Source organism: Mesoplodon densirostris, chromosome 15 (assembly GCF_025265405.1).
Source record: "Mesoplodon densirostris isolate mMesDen1 chromosome 15, mMesDen1 primary haplotype, whole genome shotgun sequence".
Lineage (NCBI taxonomy): Eukaryota > Metazoa > Chordata > Mammalia > Artiodactyla > Ziphiidae > Mesoplodon > Mesoplodon densirostris.
This window is the reverse complement of record NC_082675.1, coordinates 51894893-51908678: the sequence shown is the minus strand read 5'-3', so window position 1 is coordinate 51908678 and position 13786 is coordinate 51894893. Positions and strand designations below refer to the sequence as shown.

Below are 13786 nucleotides of genomic sequence, written 5' to 3'. Positions count from 1 at the left end.
ATGTGACTTATGTGATGCAAATGTTCCATGTGGAACCCTTACCCAAGCTTCTCAATCCCTTGCCAAAGGGATTAAAACTCCTGAACTCCAATGACCTTCATCTTTGTTCACTTCAGGCCCTCATGGGCTGGACCTCACCATCACACCTAAGTAGCCCACCCTGGAAACCTTGCATCCAAACTTCTACCCCCCGACCCACAAGCCCCCATTCCCCCAAATCTCTCATTCCTCTCCTCCCACCATAACTCTTCTGGCAATCTCAGTGTCCTCCTCTCCTTCCTAAATGTCCACCAGCTCCCTCTTGCCTTCAATCCTTATGAATCGACCGTTTCCCACTGTAGGCACCATTCTGCCAAAATCTGTAACTCTTTTGCCCCACTCTCCTTCAGCTGCAGTTTTTCTTTTTACTGAAATATAAAATACATACAGAAAAGTACACGAATCACTGAGGTTTCACAGAACAGATGCATCTACATAATCAGCATTCCTTTAATGCTCCCTTTGAACTGCTTTCCTCCCCTACTTGAAACAGCACAGGTCAGCTTTGCCTGATTTTCTTCTCCATCTAAAAGGAATCATACTGTATCCAGCTCCTTTTGTTCAATATGACACTTGTGAGATTCATCTATATTGTCATATGTACTTGAAGATCATTCTTTCTCATTGCTGTACAGTATTCTCTTACATGAATATACTGTAATTTAGTTATCCATTCTACTGTTGATGATAATCAGGTACTTTTCAGTTTGGGATCATTTTGAATAGGGCTGTTATAGATATTGTAGTACATGTTTTTTAGTGTTTTGGGTCATAAGGTATGCTTAAATTCATCTTTATTAGAAACTGTCAAACAATGTTTTAAAATGAATGAATGAATTTACATTCCCATAGATAGTATATGAGCATTCTGGTTCTTCCACATCCTTGCCAAGATTTTATTTTTTTGTCTATTTCATTTGCCATCTAATATGTGTGTGATGATGTCTCATTGTGGTTTTACTTTGCTTTCCCCAATGACTAATTAAGATGGGTACATTATCATACTTTTAACGTCTATTTAGATATCCTCTTTTTGAAGTGTGTAAGTACTTTGCCTTTACAAAAAAAAGAAAAGGCTCGGACTTCCCTGGTGGCGCAGTGGTTAAGAATCTGCCTGCCAATGCAGGGTACACAGATTCAATCCCTGGTCCAGGAAGATCCCACGTGCCATGGACCAACTAAACCCATGCACCACAACTACTGAGCCTGTGCTCTAGAGCCCGCGAGCCACAACTACTGAAGCCCGAGTACCTAGAGCCTGTGCTTTGCAACAAGAGAAGCTACCACAATGAGAAGCCTGAGCATCACAACAAAGAGTAGCGCCCACTCGCCACAACTAGAGAAAGCCCACGCGCAGCAACGAAGCCATAAATAAATAAATAAATAAATAAATAAATAATAAACAAAAAAAGGCTTTTTATTTGTAGAAATTCTTTACATAATTTGGACACAAGTAATCTGTCATATTCTAGTGTTGCAAATATGTTTTCCCTGTGGGTTGCCTTTGCATTCATTTCATGGTATCTTTTAATAAACATACGTTCTTAAGCTTAATGGGGCCCTATTTATCTTTTTTTCTTTGATGGTTAGTGTCTTTTTTGTCCTGTTTTTTTTTGTTGTTTTTGTTTTTTTTCTTACACCAAGGTCTTAAAGGCATTCTCTTATGCGACCCTCTAAAAGCTTTATTATATAACCTTTCACATTTAAATTTGCAGTCCATCCATAATTTATTTTGTGTATCATATGAGATAGGGGTAAGATACATTTTTTCCCCACGTGGACATACAATTGGCCCAGAACCATTTAGTAAAAAGGCCATATTTGCCCCATGTTAGTATCATCTTTATCATAAATCAAGTATATATCTGTTGGTTTCTGGACTTTTTCTCACCATTAGTCAATTTTTCTATCCTTGCATGAATACTCTGCATAAATCTTTGCATGAATACTATCTTAATTATTACAGTTTTATGATAGACCTTGACATTGCAAAGTAAGTCCTTTGCCCTTTATACTTTCATAGAAGTTTTGAATCAGCTTGTCAATTTTCACCAAAATCTAGCTGGACTGCTAGTTGGGATTGTATTGAATTTATACACAAATTAGAAGAACTGATAATTTTACATATTGAGTCTTCCAATCCATGGCTGTGGTATATCCTTTATTTAGATCTAATCTTATTCCAATATTCTTTCATTTCTTTTAAAGCTTTAAATTTTCAGTAGAGGTCTTATATATTTTCTGTTAAATTTATTTCTAAATATAAATCTTAATGCTACTGTACATGTTATCAATTTCCAATTTAATTTTCTATTTATTTGATGATATATAGAAATAAAATTGATTTTGGGGGTAAATTTACCTTGTATCCAACAACTTTTCCAAATTTATTAATTGTAATACTTTTTGTATAGATTCCTTTAGATTTCCTATATAGACAGTCATATCGTCTGTAAGTAACGATGGTTGTATTTATTTTGCTCCGATTCTTATGCCTATCTTTTTCTTGCCTTATTGCACTGGCTGGGAACTGCAATATTACATTGAACTGAAGTGATGACAGTAAGCATCCTTTCATTGTCCCAAATATCAAGAGGAAATATGAGCTTTGCCACAGATTTTTTATTCTTTATCAGATCAAAGAAGTTGCCTTGTTTGTGAAGAGTTTTTACCATATATGAATACTGAATTCTATCAAATGCTTTCTTTCCATTTATCAAGATAATCATATGATTTTCCCCTTTATTTTTGTAAATGCAATGAATTACAAAACTGCGTTTTAAAGGGTTAAACGAACCTTGCATACCAGCAATAAACCCCACCTTGTTATACCATGTTATCCTTTTTATAAACACCTGGGTTCTATTTGTTAATATTAAGAATTTTTTAAATTGAAGTATAGTTGATTATAATATTATTAACAATTTTTTACATATACTGGAAAGAGATTGATCTGTAATTCCTATTTCTTAAAATGTGCTGATCAGTTTATGGAATAAAGGTTATGCCACCCTCATAAAGAGGTCGGGCAGAGAGGGTGACAGCTGTGGAGCTAAAGAAAAAGAGATGGATCCGAAAAAAATTAAAACAGATTTAGCTGAATTTGGTGACTGGTTAGATGTGGCAGGAAAGGAAGAAAGAAGTATTGGTACAACCCCATGGTTATATACCCCATACCTGGATTGAGGGGTGCTTCTGTCAGAAACAAGGAAGCCAGTGGAACAGTGAAGACAGCATTCCTCCCGTAATGCCACAAGCCACAAACGAGCACACCTCATCTGTCCTTCCGAGCCTGGTATACAGCTCACCCTCACACACCACAGTCCTTTTTGTTGGCAGTCCTTTTCTGCTCTAACAGCAGTCAAGTTAAAAACTGTACCCTCAACCTTCAGCCTGAGGCTACCTTCCCTCAGCTTGATCAGGAATTTGCAAATGTTATTACTTCTGGTCTGCCCAGAACCCACAGATCTCTACCCTGCCAACCAATGGGTCTCTCCTCTTTAACACAAAACAGGGAGCCCCATCCTCCAAAATGACTTGACTTCATTTGTTCTCCCAGGTGGTAAAGTCATTTAGAAGCAAAGTCTGCTGGAGTTGGAGAGGCTTGGAGCCAACTGCCTGGGTTGTACTCCAGCTCCATAATTTACCAGCTGTGTGACCTTGGGCCCCACTTTCCTCATCCCAATTTAGGATATCAGCAGTACCTACCTTCCAGGAGGACTGGGTTAACATGTAAAGCACTTTGAAAAGGAGAAGTATACAGTGAGCAAATCAATTTGTTTTAGCTACTAGCTCTCATCATCATCACCATCATCGTCACTGGCTTTGGAGCCTTCTTAGGAAAACTCTACCATCCCCCACTAATGGATACTCAGAACTCTGCTTGATTCACTAAGGAAGAGGACATAGTACTCTGCAAAGCATTCCCAATCACTGGCAGATAGTAACACTTTCCCCTTTATAACTTCCACCTGTGTAAGCTGTGTAGTTTTGATCCTCCTCTCTTGCATGTAGCTGTCCTACAGATGTATGAAGACAGTGATTCTGATCAACATCCCAACCTGTTTCCTCTTTGGGCTCAACATCTCTGACCCTGCAATAAATCTTCTGATGACTTGTGTATATCATAGCTTTGCTATCATGAGTGGCAGAGCAGGACCAAGGGCAGGCAGCACAATGACTCACTCAGGGAATCTACTTCCAGGAAGTCCCATGGTCAAAGCACTGGCCTTGCCCTACAACTCAAATGCATGAAGAAGGAAATACCCTCTCGTAGGGCACAGGACTTTCTATGCTTGATTTTATTTAGTGTCATCCTAGTAGAATTAGTCAAATGGAATGATATTTTATGCTGCTAATATTTAAGATTGAAGAATTAGTTCAGACAATTTTGCTTTTTCCCTAGCTGAATTGTCTCTTAAAGTATAACTTAATTTTGTTTATACTTGTTCTAAGGCATTCTGGGTCTTTGGCCTCTGGCTTTCAAATACCTCTAGGAGTATTCTGCTTGTTTGTAATTGATAAGGAGTTACTCTAGGGCACAGGCCTGTTCTGAACCCATCAGGTAGTCTCCTTTTAACCACAAACAGTCCCAGACTGGAGGCCACCCTCTTCACGTTGGAAAAGCAACAGGCCCACCGCCTGACCAATTCTGCAGGGCACAGTTTCCTTCAAAGTCAAATTAACTTTCTCAAATTTGGGTCTCAGGCTGATGTCACGTATCTTAGGCTTCAAAAAACAGGAAGGAAAATGGATGTTGCTGAGATGTTTTAAATGTACAATAGAAACATTTAAAACAGTATTAAAGTATATTCTAGGACCAAAGCAGTCAGGATGAGGAAGAGTTAAGCAACACATTTGGAGCAGACATTTGAACACATCTAATAGACACAAACTCAAAACAGGAATATGAAAAAATATATTTTAAAAATCAGTAAAAACACAACTATAAAAGTGAGCACAATACACAACCATGGCCAATACATTTATATGAAATGATATTTTAAAACTGAAGTTTAAATATAAATCAGTCAGAGTTTAATAGAATTCAGTTGGAACTACAATGAGATACCATTTTTTATCTGCTTGGCAAAATTAAGAAGTCTGAAGATAATACTAAGCACTGAAGAGCATTTAGACCAACTGGCTCTCATATACTGCTGATAGGAGTGTGCATTAGCATAATGACTCTGGCAAAATAATTGGCACTATCTCATAAAGTTAAGCATTCATATCATGAATATGACTGACATCACCTAGAAGTGGCATTGCTGTAGCCTGGGGCAGTGGTTCCGAACCAGGTGATTCTGCCCCCTAAAGGACATTTTTCAATGTCGGGAGACATCTAGTCTTAGATGTTGCATCCTAGAATGCACGAGGCAGCCCTCCACAACAACATTTACACCGAATACTTTTGGTCCAAAATGTCAACAGTGCCGAGGTTGAGAAACCCTCTCTAAGGATGCCGAAGCATGTGCACCGGGATAGGAGTCTGAGAATATTCTCAGCAGTACTGTCTGTAACTACCAAAAAATGGAAACAACCCAAATGCTCACCAATGGGAAAAAGGTTAAATAGATCGTGGTATATTCCAAGCAGAGAAAACGGAAGACCTTCAGCATCACATGACAATATGGATGAACACTGGAAGCATGATGTGGAGTGAAGACAAGTGCAAAGAGAAACTACAATATTCTAATATTTTTTATAAAGTTCAAAGAGGCAAAATTGTATAATATACTATTTATATATATATATATATATATATATCTGATAATACTAAAAACAAATAACAACAAACCCATAAGACAACACTAAACAATATTTAAGAGTGCTGGTTACCCAGGTTCAGAGATGTGAAAGTTGGAAGCTCATACTAAGTTAAGGGTAATGCTCTGGGTTTCTAGCTAGACCATAGTCTCATGGATGTTCTTTATATTAATATTTATATAACATTAATAATTAATATTAATAATATTAATGTTTATAATATTAATATTTATAATATTTATATTTATATAAAATAAATAAACTAGGAGAGGGCCACACATGGACCAATGATGCCAATGTATCATGAACTAAGGATTATGATTAATTCAATTCTGGACAATTAGAATTTTTTAAATAGATTTTATTTTTTAGAGCAGTTTTAGTTTCATAGCAAAATTGAGCAGAAGGTATAGAGATTTCCCATAATAAGTAACAATACAGACATTTTTTAAAAGTGAAGAAGTGTAACCATGGGGCAAGGACTCTCTCTCCATTTACCCAACAATTATTTATTGAGCATTTACTATGTGCAAGATGCAGGGGTACAGTGGTTAGTAGAGGGTCTCACCCTTAATGTTTACAGGTCTGTAGGGGAGAAAGACATTAATCTAATTGTACCAGGAAGTACTCAAGTGAGAAAAATTTCCACAGTGCTCTTGGGGCAAAACTCAGAAGGCCAAGCAGGAATTGACTAGAGGACAAGATGGGACTTTACACATGACACTCTCCTGCTCCAACACGTACACGCTAACCTTAGGATTAAGTCCAACTTGCTCAGCTAACACCCCCATCGTCTTGCCAACTTCATCTCCCTCTCTCCCTTCAGCAACTCCCCCACCCTAGTCTTAATCAGTCTATTGAGCTGTCCACCCAACACCAAGGGCATTTCAGCTTGGGGTCCTCAAAGGAGCCATTCTCCCTGCCTGGAGTTACTCCTTCTGCTCTGTTTCTCTAGTGGACCCAGCCGCCAGGGACATCCAGTAAGTACTTGCTGCCTGTTGCAGATCTGTGGCCCAGTGGACCTCGCATGGTGCTCAGCATGGAGATACTCGCTATGGATGGTCAACAGAGTGGCAAGAACTGGAAAAATGACCTTGGAGATCTCCCCACGTTGCAGATAAGAAAGACGAGGTCCAGAGCAGGCAAGATCACACAACCTGCCAGTAAGAACTGGCGACGTCATGAACCCGAAGCAGAATCTAAACTGGTTTCATTGCTCCACCGTCACCGCACATTCCCTTCTAAGCAACAGCACCCTGGATGGTGCTTCTCAGTCTTCCCTGCACAGGGCATAGACAAGAACATCTGCACAGCCCACCAGAGTAACGGACAGGAGACCCTCCCAGTGCCCCAGTCACCCCAGACCTGTCTGGTTGCCTGGAGGTGGGGGTGGGGGGGGGGGGAAAAATCATTGTCTTGACACAGGTGTGACCCATTTGTGGCAACTAGTTAGTAAGCTCTGTATTAAGGTTTAGATAAGATGCAGGCATTTTAAATGCCCCATTTAGTTCTGTAAAATGCATATGACATACTATAATTAGATGAAAAAAATGTCATAGAAATAGTGTTACTGTGAATGTAATGAATGCCACTAAATTGTACAATTAAAAATGGTTAAAACGGTAAACTTTATGTTATGTATATTTTACCACAATAAAAACAATTTTAAATTTACGATTTAAACAAACAAACACAAACACAAAAACAAATAAACAGAAGAAATAGTGTGTTAAATTTCTGTCAGACCAAGTGCCCCCTTGGGCTCCATCTGTATCCCTCAGACGGAGCAAACACTGCATCCCTCTGTGAGAGAGTTCGCTTCAACTGGAGTTTGAACTAAGCTTCCCGGTGACTCATACTTTCTGCTCACTTCAAGGCTGTTTCTAGGTTACCAAGGCCCCAAGAAGAGATTTGAAAATTTCCAATTAGTTATCTTAATCAGTTAAGACGTATATCTGACCAACTGAAGCAGTGATTTCATTCAAAAATAGTTTTGTTATCCACCAAAAAAAAAAAAAAAAAAAAAGAAGGAGAAGCAGCTTCTCTCAAAAGATTTTTGCCAGCTACTAAGAGAATGAAAGGACGTTTAAGAGAGCCCAGCTGCTGCTCTGATGTTTCCATGGTGAGAACCCAAAGTTAGATAGGAAAGTATTTATTGTCCCTGTAACACTCAGAGTTTAGAAGGAGCATATTTACAGGCCATGGATACTGAATATACCCAGGAACTGGACAACTGGCCAGAACCTTAATGCACGAGCCATTATTTTGCTATTTTGTTTTAGAATAAAATACTAATGGATCCAGCACATTATTTCTGCGGAAAACATGGAGCAGTTTAATATAATGGAATTCCAGTCTGCATAGCCTAAAACCAATAGGAAAAAAAAACACAATTAGTAGCCTGGCTGCAGGTTTATTTAGGAGTAAAACAAATCAATCCAGTGATAACTGCGGACTATGAGGTGTCTCACTACTTTCTTTTGTGGGTATTTTGATTTTATGTTTAAAAAAGACTTTATTCCAAGCCAGAGATACTACCTAATTGCCTTAAGTGTCTCTTAGAGGCCTGAGAGAGCAGAAGAGAAACTAAGATGAAGGTAGATGGAATTCTCTGTGATCTTTTGGAAACAGCAGGGACGCCAAGCACAGACCCAGGCTGAGGTTTCAAGATGGCAGCCTCCAGAGGTGAAAGCAGCCCTGCCTGCGTCTGGCTTGGCTCCATCCTGAGACCCAGAGGCTCTCTTATGTCACCCATAAAATAAAGTGGAACAGCAGAACAGGAGCCTTCATCTCTGGCAGTCTATGATAGCTGACGAAATGAAATTGGATGGACATCAGACAAGTTCTCTCATCTCCAGAAGTTGTATAACTATTAGTCAAATAGTGTGCTGTCTAGCCAAGCTCACTTTTAAATGTTTCGAATAACAGAACTTCTTACACACATTCTGTTTCATGTTTTCACAAACAGGAAGGCAATGATACTAAAGAATGAAAGACTCCAAGTTAGGAAGAGACATGATATGTGTCTCTTTAAGGGGCAGCTATCAAATGTAACCACCACGAGGAAGCCAACCCCGTTTCCGAGTTTTGTGTGTAGGTCCATCTTTCAAACTCATGACTCAGTTTGATTCTAGAACTCGAATTGCCTTTTCACATGCTTTGGACTTTGACACACCACCATCAGTCATCCTTCAGGACTCAGCCCAAATGCCTGAGGAGGGTTTTTGGACCCCCCACCCCCACACTGCCCCATCCCACTATCCTTTTTGCTACAAAAATCTTTTAAATTAATATTTAATTATAAGAATTCATACTCCCTTTGAAAAAGTATAATATTACTGATAAAAATTAAGTCCCCTTTGACCAGAGGTAACCACAGTTATAAATTCGGTGGGTAAATTTCCAGATTAAAAAAGAAAGTTTTAACATATATTATTCTACAGTGCTTCTTTTTTTTTTTTTTTTTTTTTTTGCGGTACGCGGGCCTCTCACTGCTGTGGCCTCTCCCATTGCGGAGCACAGGCTCCGGACGCGCAGGCTCAGTGGCCATGGCTCACGGGTCCAGCCGCTCCGCGGCATGTGGGATCCCCCCGGACCGGGGCACAAACCCGTGTCCCCTGCATCGGCAGGCGGACTCTCAACCACTGCACCACCAGGGAAGCCCTCTACAGTCCTTTTAATACAGCAATTAATGTGGCAAGTATGTTGGTCCTTCTGGTGTGACGCATTTCTTACAATTGCTAGTTACATCCCATCATGTGGCTATGCCATGTTTTCCTTATCTAGCCACTCCCCAAGTTGCTGTTACAAGGGACGCTGTAATGACAATCCCTGCACGTGTGAACTGCATATTATTGTCAAGTGCATATCCTTACATCCCTGCTACCTGCACACAGCCCTGTTTGCAGCCTTCAAAAGCCCTCTTCCAAAGCTACACACATTTACTTGCTACAATATTTATGTGCACACTGTCTTATGAGGCTGCAAGACTCATAAGGGTCATGCCTACCACTGTATCCTCAGAACCGAAAATCTGGCAGGTACAGGAAAATACGAGCTGGTGAATAATGAAGGAATGAATGAATGTCATTTTGTTCTCCTTTGGCTCATAAGCTACTATTCCTGGCTCAACAAACTCAGGGCAGTAATCATAACATCAAAGTTCATAAAATGTCAGGACTGACTAAGAAGTCTATCCCTGTATAGTTACTGTGAAATAATATACTCAGTGTTGGGGTTTCTCTTATAGAGAACTGGTGGCTTGCTCGTTTACTTGTGGGCGTGAACTATTATGGATGTGGACCCAAGTCCCAGCCACGTTTTAACAACCGCAAAGTTACTTCTTCTTTTTTTTAATAAATTTATTTTATTTTATTTATTTTTGGCTGCCTTGTTCTTCATTGTTGCACGTGGGCTTTCTCTAGTTGTGGTGAGCTGGGGGCTGCTCTTCACTGAAGTGCACAGGCTTCTCACTGGGTGGCTTCTCTTGTTGCGGAGCACGGGTTCTAGGTGCATGGGCTTCAGTAGTTGTGGTGTGCGGGCTCAGTAGTTGTGGCTCACGGGCTCTAGAGTGCAGGCTCAGTAGTTGTGGTGCACGGGCTTAGCTGCTCTGCGGCATGTGAGATCTTCCCAGACCAGGGCTTGAACCCGTGTCCCCTGCATTGGCAGGTGGATTCTTAACCACTGCACCACCAGGGAAGTCCCAAAGCACTTCTTCTCTGCTTCATGATTTTTTCCTTTTTTCACGATCAAAATTATTTACTCTTCTAACTCAAAGTCAATTTTGTAAAGCTTGTTATAAGTGAAAAAAATATAGATAAAGAAAGAAAAATATCTTCCCAAGTCCAGTAAGTATTTGTTTCACTTCGGAAGGCCTGCCACGGGCATGAAGCCCTGATACCCTCCACCCGCTCGCCCTGTTCTGTCCCAAGACCTCTAGGAGACCAAAGCCTGCACGCAGCAGCTCCCGACTGGCCACTTCTTCATGGGGGCTCATCTCCTGTCACTGTTTAAACTCATGTTTATAAAACCAGAACTGCATGACTGGGAAAAAGAAAAACAAACAAACCTTAGGAATTAAAATAATTTCTCTGGAGGCAAACGTGATTACTGTAATGGAGTAGTCCTGAAGTGTGATATAATTGTCTCTGATTCCTCACTGAGCTATTGTGTCTTGGGGAAGCACGCTCTATCAGGATGTTCAAACGGCACTTAGGCTGCAGATACCCGTCCCACATGTGCCCAGGCTTCCCCCTTCTGCAGGCCACTCTCCCAGGGCAAGGGGGAGGCTTCCCTCTACTTGGCTTGGCTCTGCCTTCTGTTTCTCTCCAGGGAAATCAGACTCTCACTGGGCTGGGGGGGTTGGGGGTGAGGCTGCAGTGACTCATTTATTCTAGTTATTTAACAAACTCTCTGACGGGTGCTCCCACGCAAAGCACTTTACAGGGTTCACCCCTTAACTCCTCGCAGGAACTGCTGAAATGGTACTATTACTGCCCCCATTCACAGCTGAGGAGCTGAGGCACAGAGAGGTTAAGGAGCTTGCCCAGAGTCACAGAGCTAGAAGCCGGGATCTGAACCCAGGGAGTCCAACCTTAGCATCTAAGCTCCTGACCATGATGCTCTGCTACCTCTACTATGATCATTTCTTTGTGGCTGGAAATAAATGCCTCTTCTCTTTAAGGACTGGAAGAAGCTGTGACTCTTTCCTTCTTTCGGATTCTTTTCATGTATTCAAATGTATAGGGAGTCTACCAGTTCTCACCCCTTGCCCGTCTCACCGAGGCCCCATTCCACCACGAGGAGAATCAATGATGCCTTGATATAGACAAACTTGGACCACAACTATAGCCCATGTTAATCCTCATCAGTCTCTGAGACATCAACATTACCTCCCTCAGACATCAATGTTTTTTCTACAAGAGTATGATGCTTCTGTGATCACTGTCAGCTCGCTGAACACATTTGTGAGACAAGAATGACATTAGGCCAGGTCTCTCGTTCTTTGGGTCACTCCTCGTCAATTTCCAAAGCCTATTCCAAAGGGGTCCCTTGCAAAATGCTTCCCCAGCATCACCTTGGTCCACTATAAACACCTTTTTTGCCATGTCAGATTTGACCTCCTCAGCCTACATTTTCAGGGTTTTATTTCCCTGCTAGTTCAACCTTCATCACTGAAGAGTTACTACCAGGCTCCTTCCACAGACTCTTGGAAAAGAGACAATCTCATTCTTCCTTCCATGATTGGATTTAATCGACTCAGTTTAGTAATCATTAGAAAGCCCCTGCTCCATTTCCAAAGGGATCCTGGAATTGCCAGGGATATAAAGAGAGAGATGCTTGCTCTCCAGAAGGACCACCCACACCCATACCTGCATGAACTGCCAACAAAATCAGCTCTACCAGAAAGGGCTGTGAACAGTCAGGACATGGATGGGAAGATATGTATTACAGAAAATGGAGAGTCTGCAAGGTCATGGGCAAGCAGGCTTGACACTGAAAGAAAATACCCAAAGCAAGTCAAAGATGTAACTAGAAACAAAAACCTTTCCGTGTGTTCACCACTCCCACAGTAAAGGGCTGTCTCTTCCTGCAACATCACACCAAGTAAGGGCACTCTAGCTTGAGAAGCATTCACACTTGAAGACAACCAATATCAAGGTTCATTGACTTGGGAAGTGAGTGAACTTCTCAGTTTCAGAATTTCATGACAATTCTACACTTTATCCACTGACTTCTCACTTGGTTTGTTTTCCCTGGGTTATGGCATCTAAGCCCAAGCTAAGAGTTCCAGAGGTGCCTATCCAACTGCCTATGGGACGTTCTACCTGTGACCCAGATATCTCAAACTGAAAATGCCCACAGCTTACTCAGTGGCCTGACAGCCATCCCATGACCCTGTTAGTGGTTGCCTAGGGATCACCCCGGACTCCTTCCTCTTTCTCACCATACAGTCCAGTCACCATCCCACAAATGATGTCCATCCTGTATCTCATCACCTTCTCCTGCCTGCCATTCTCCCTGCCACTGCCTGTCGGGCCTTTCCACCTCTCTCCAGACTGTGGCCCAGGCCTCACCAGGCTCCCTGTTTGCTGTCTGCTCTCCTCCCATGCACTCTCTGTGCTGTTTCCACAGGGGTCTTGCTGAAATACCACCCCGATCTCACTTCTTCACTTAAAATTCATCAGTAGCTCTGTTCAGTTTTAGAGTTTCGCCATTTCCTTCAGAATCTACAAAAATCCCCCAAATTCAATTCAGCAAAGTCCAAACCCCCAAAGAAATCTGCAATCTGATCACAGTGAACCTTTTGAGAAACCAGAAGCCCTGCGCCAGAAATCAGAAGGAGCTTTTGCAAAGTGACCTCTTCCTCCTACCTTTTGCTTCTGTCCTTTCTTGGAGCAGGTGCTCTCAGTTCCAAGTTCACAGCCCTCTGCTCAGCCCCCCATCCCCCAGCCATCTCCCCTCCTATCCTCCCTTTGCTGTTCAATACTCAGGAAACCACGAAGGGCTTCGGGCCATTAACTGGTAAATCTGACTCACTGGCTGTATTCTAATCATACCTACCTGAGGAGGTCACATCCCTTGCCGGTGAATCCCACTGGTAACAAACCATTACCGTCAGATCAATCTTCCCAAGTAGCTACTTGCCACTCATGGTACCCGTGGTTGTTAATCTAGTTGTGGTGAAATCCTCTAGCATGGGTATGCCAGTGCACAGAAGCTTCTCGCCAGTTCACGTTCATGTTTATTTAACGATTACCTTCTTTAATAGCACAATATCCGGGAAAGCTCCAGGGCATGGAGCTACTACAGTAACAACACTGAGCTAAGCCCACATTTGCGCTGCTTCTCTTGACTCCCCTGCCACTCTATTAAAGCAGCATCAGCGCCCTGAGTTTACAGTGGAGGAGACCGAGGCCAAGCCTGGGGAGGAAGTGGGAACTGTAGCTGGAAAGGCCATGCCTGTGCCCTCAACAAC

General features: G+C 41.6%; 1 protein-coding gene across 8 annotated transcripts in view; it reads right to left on the bottom strand.

Moving 5' to 3' along the window:
- FHOD3 (formin homology 2 domain containing 3) overlaps positions 1-13786 on the bottom strand; it is a 503602-nt gene that overhangs the window by 160932 nt on the left and 328884 nt on the right. The gene's annotated exons all lie outside the window — the stretch shown is intronic.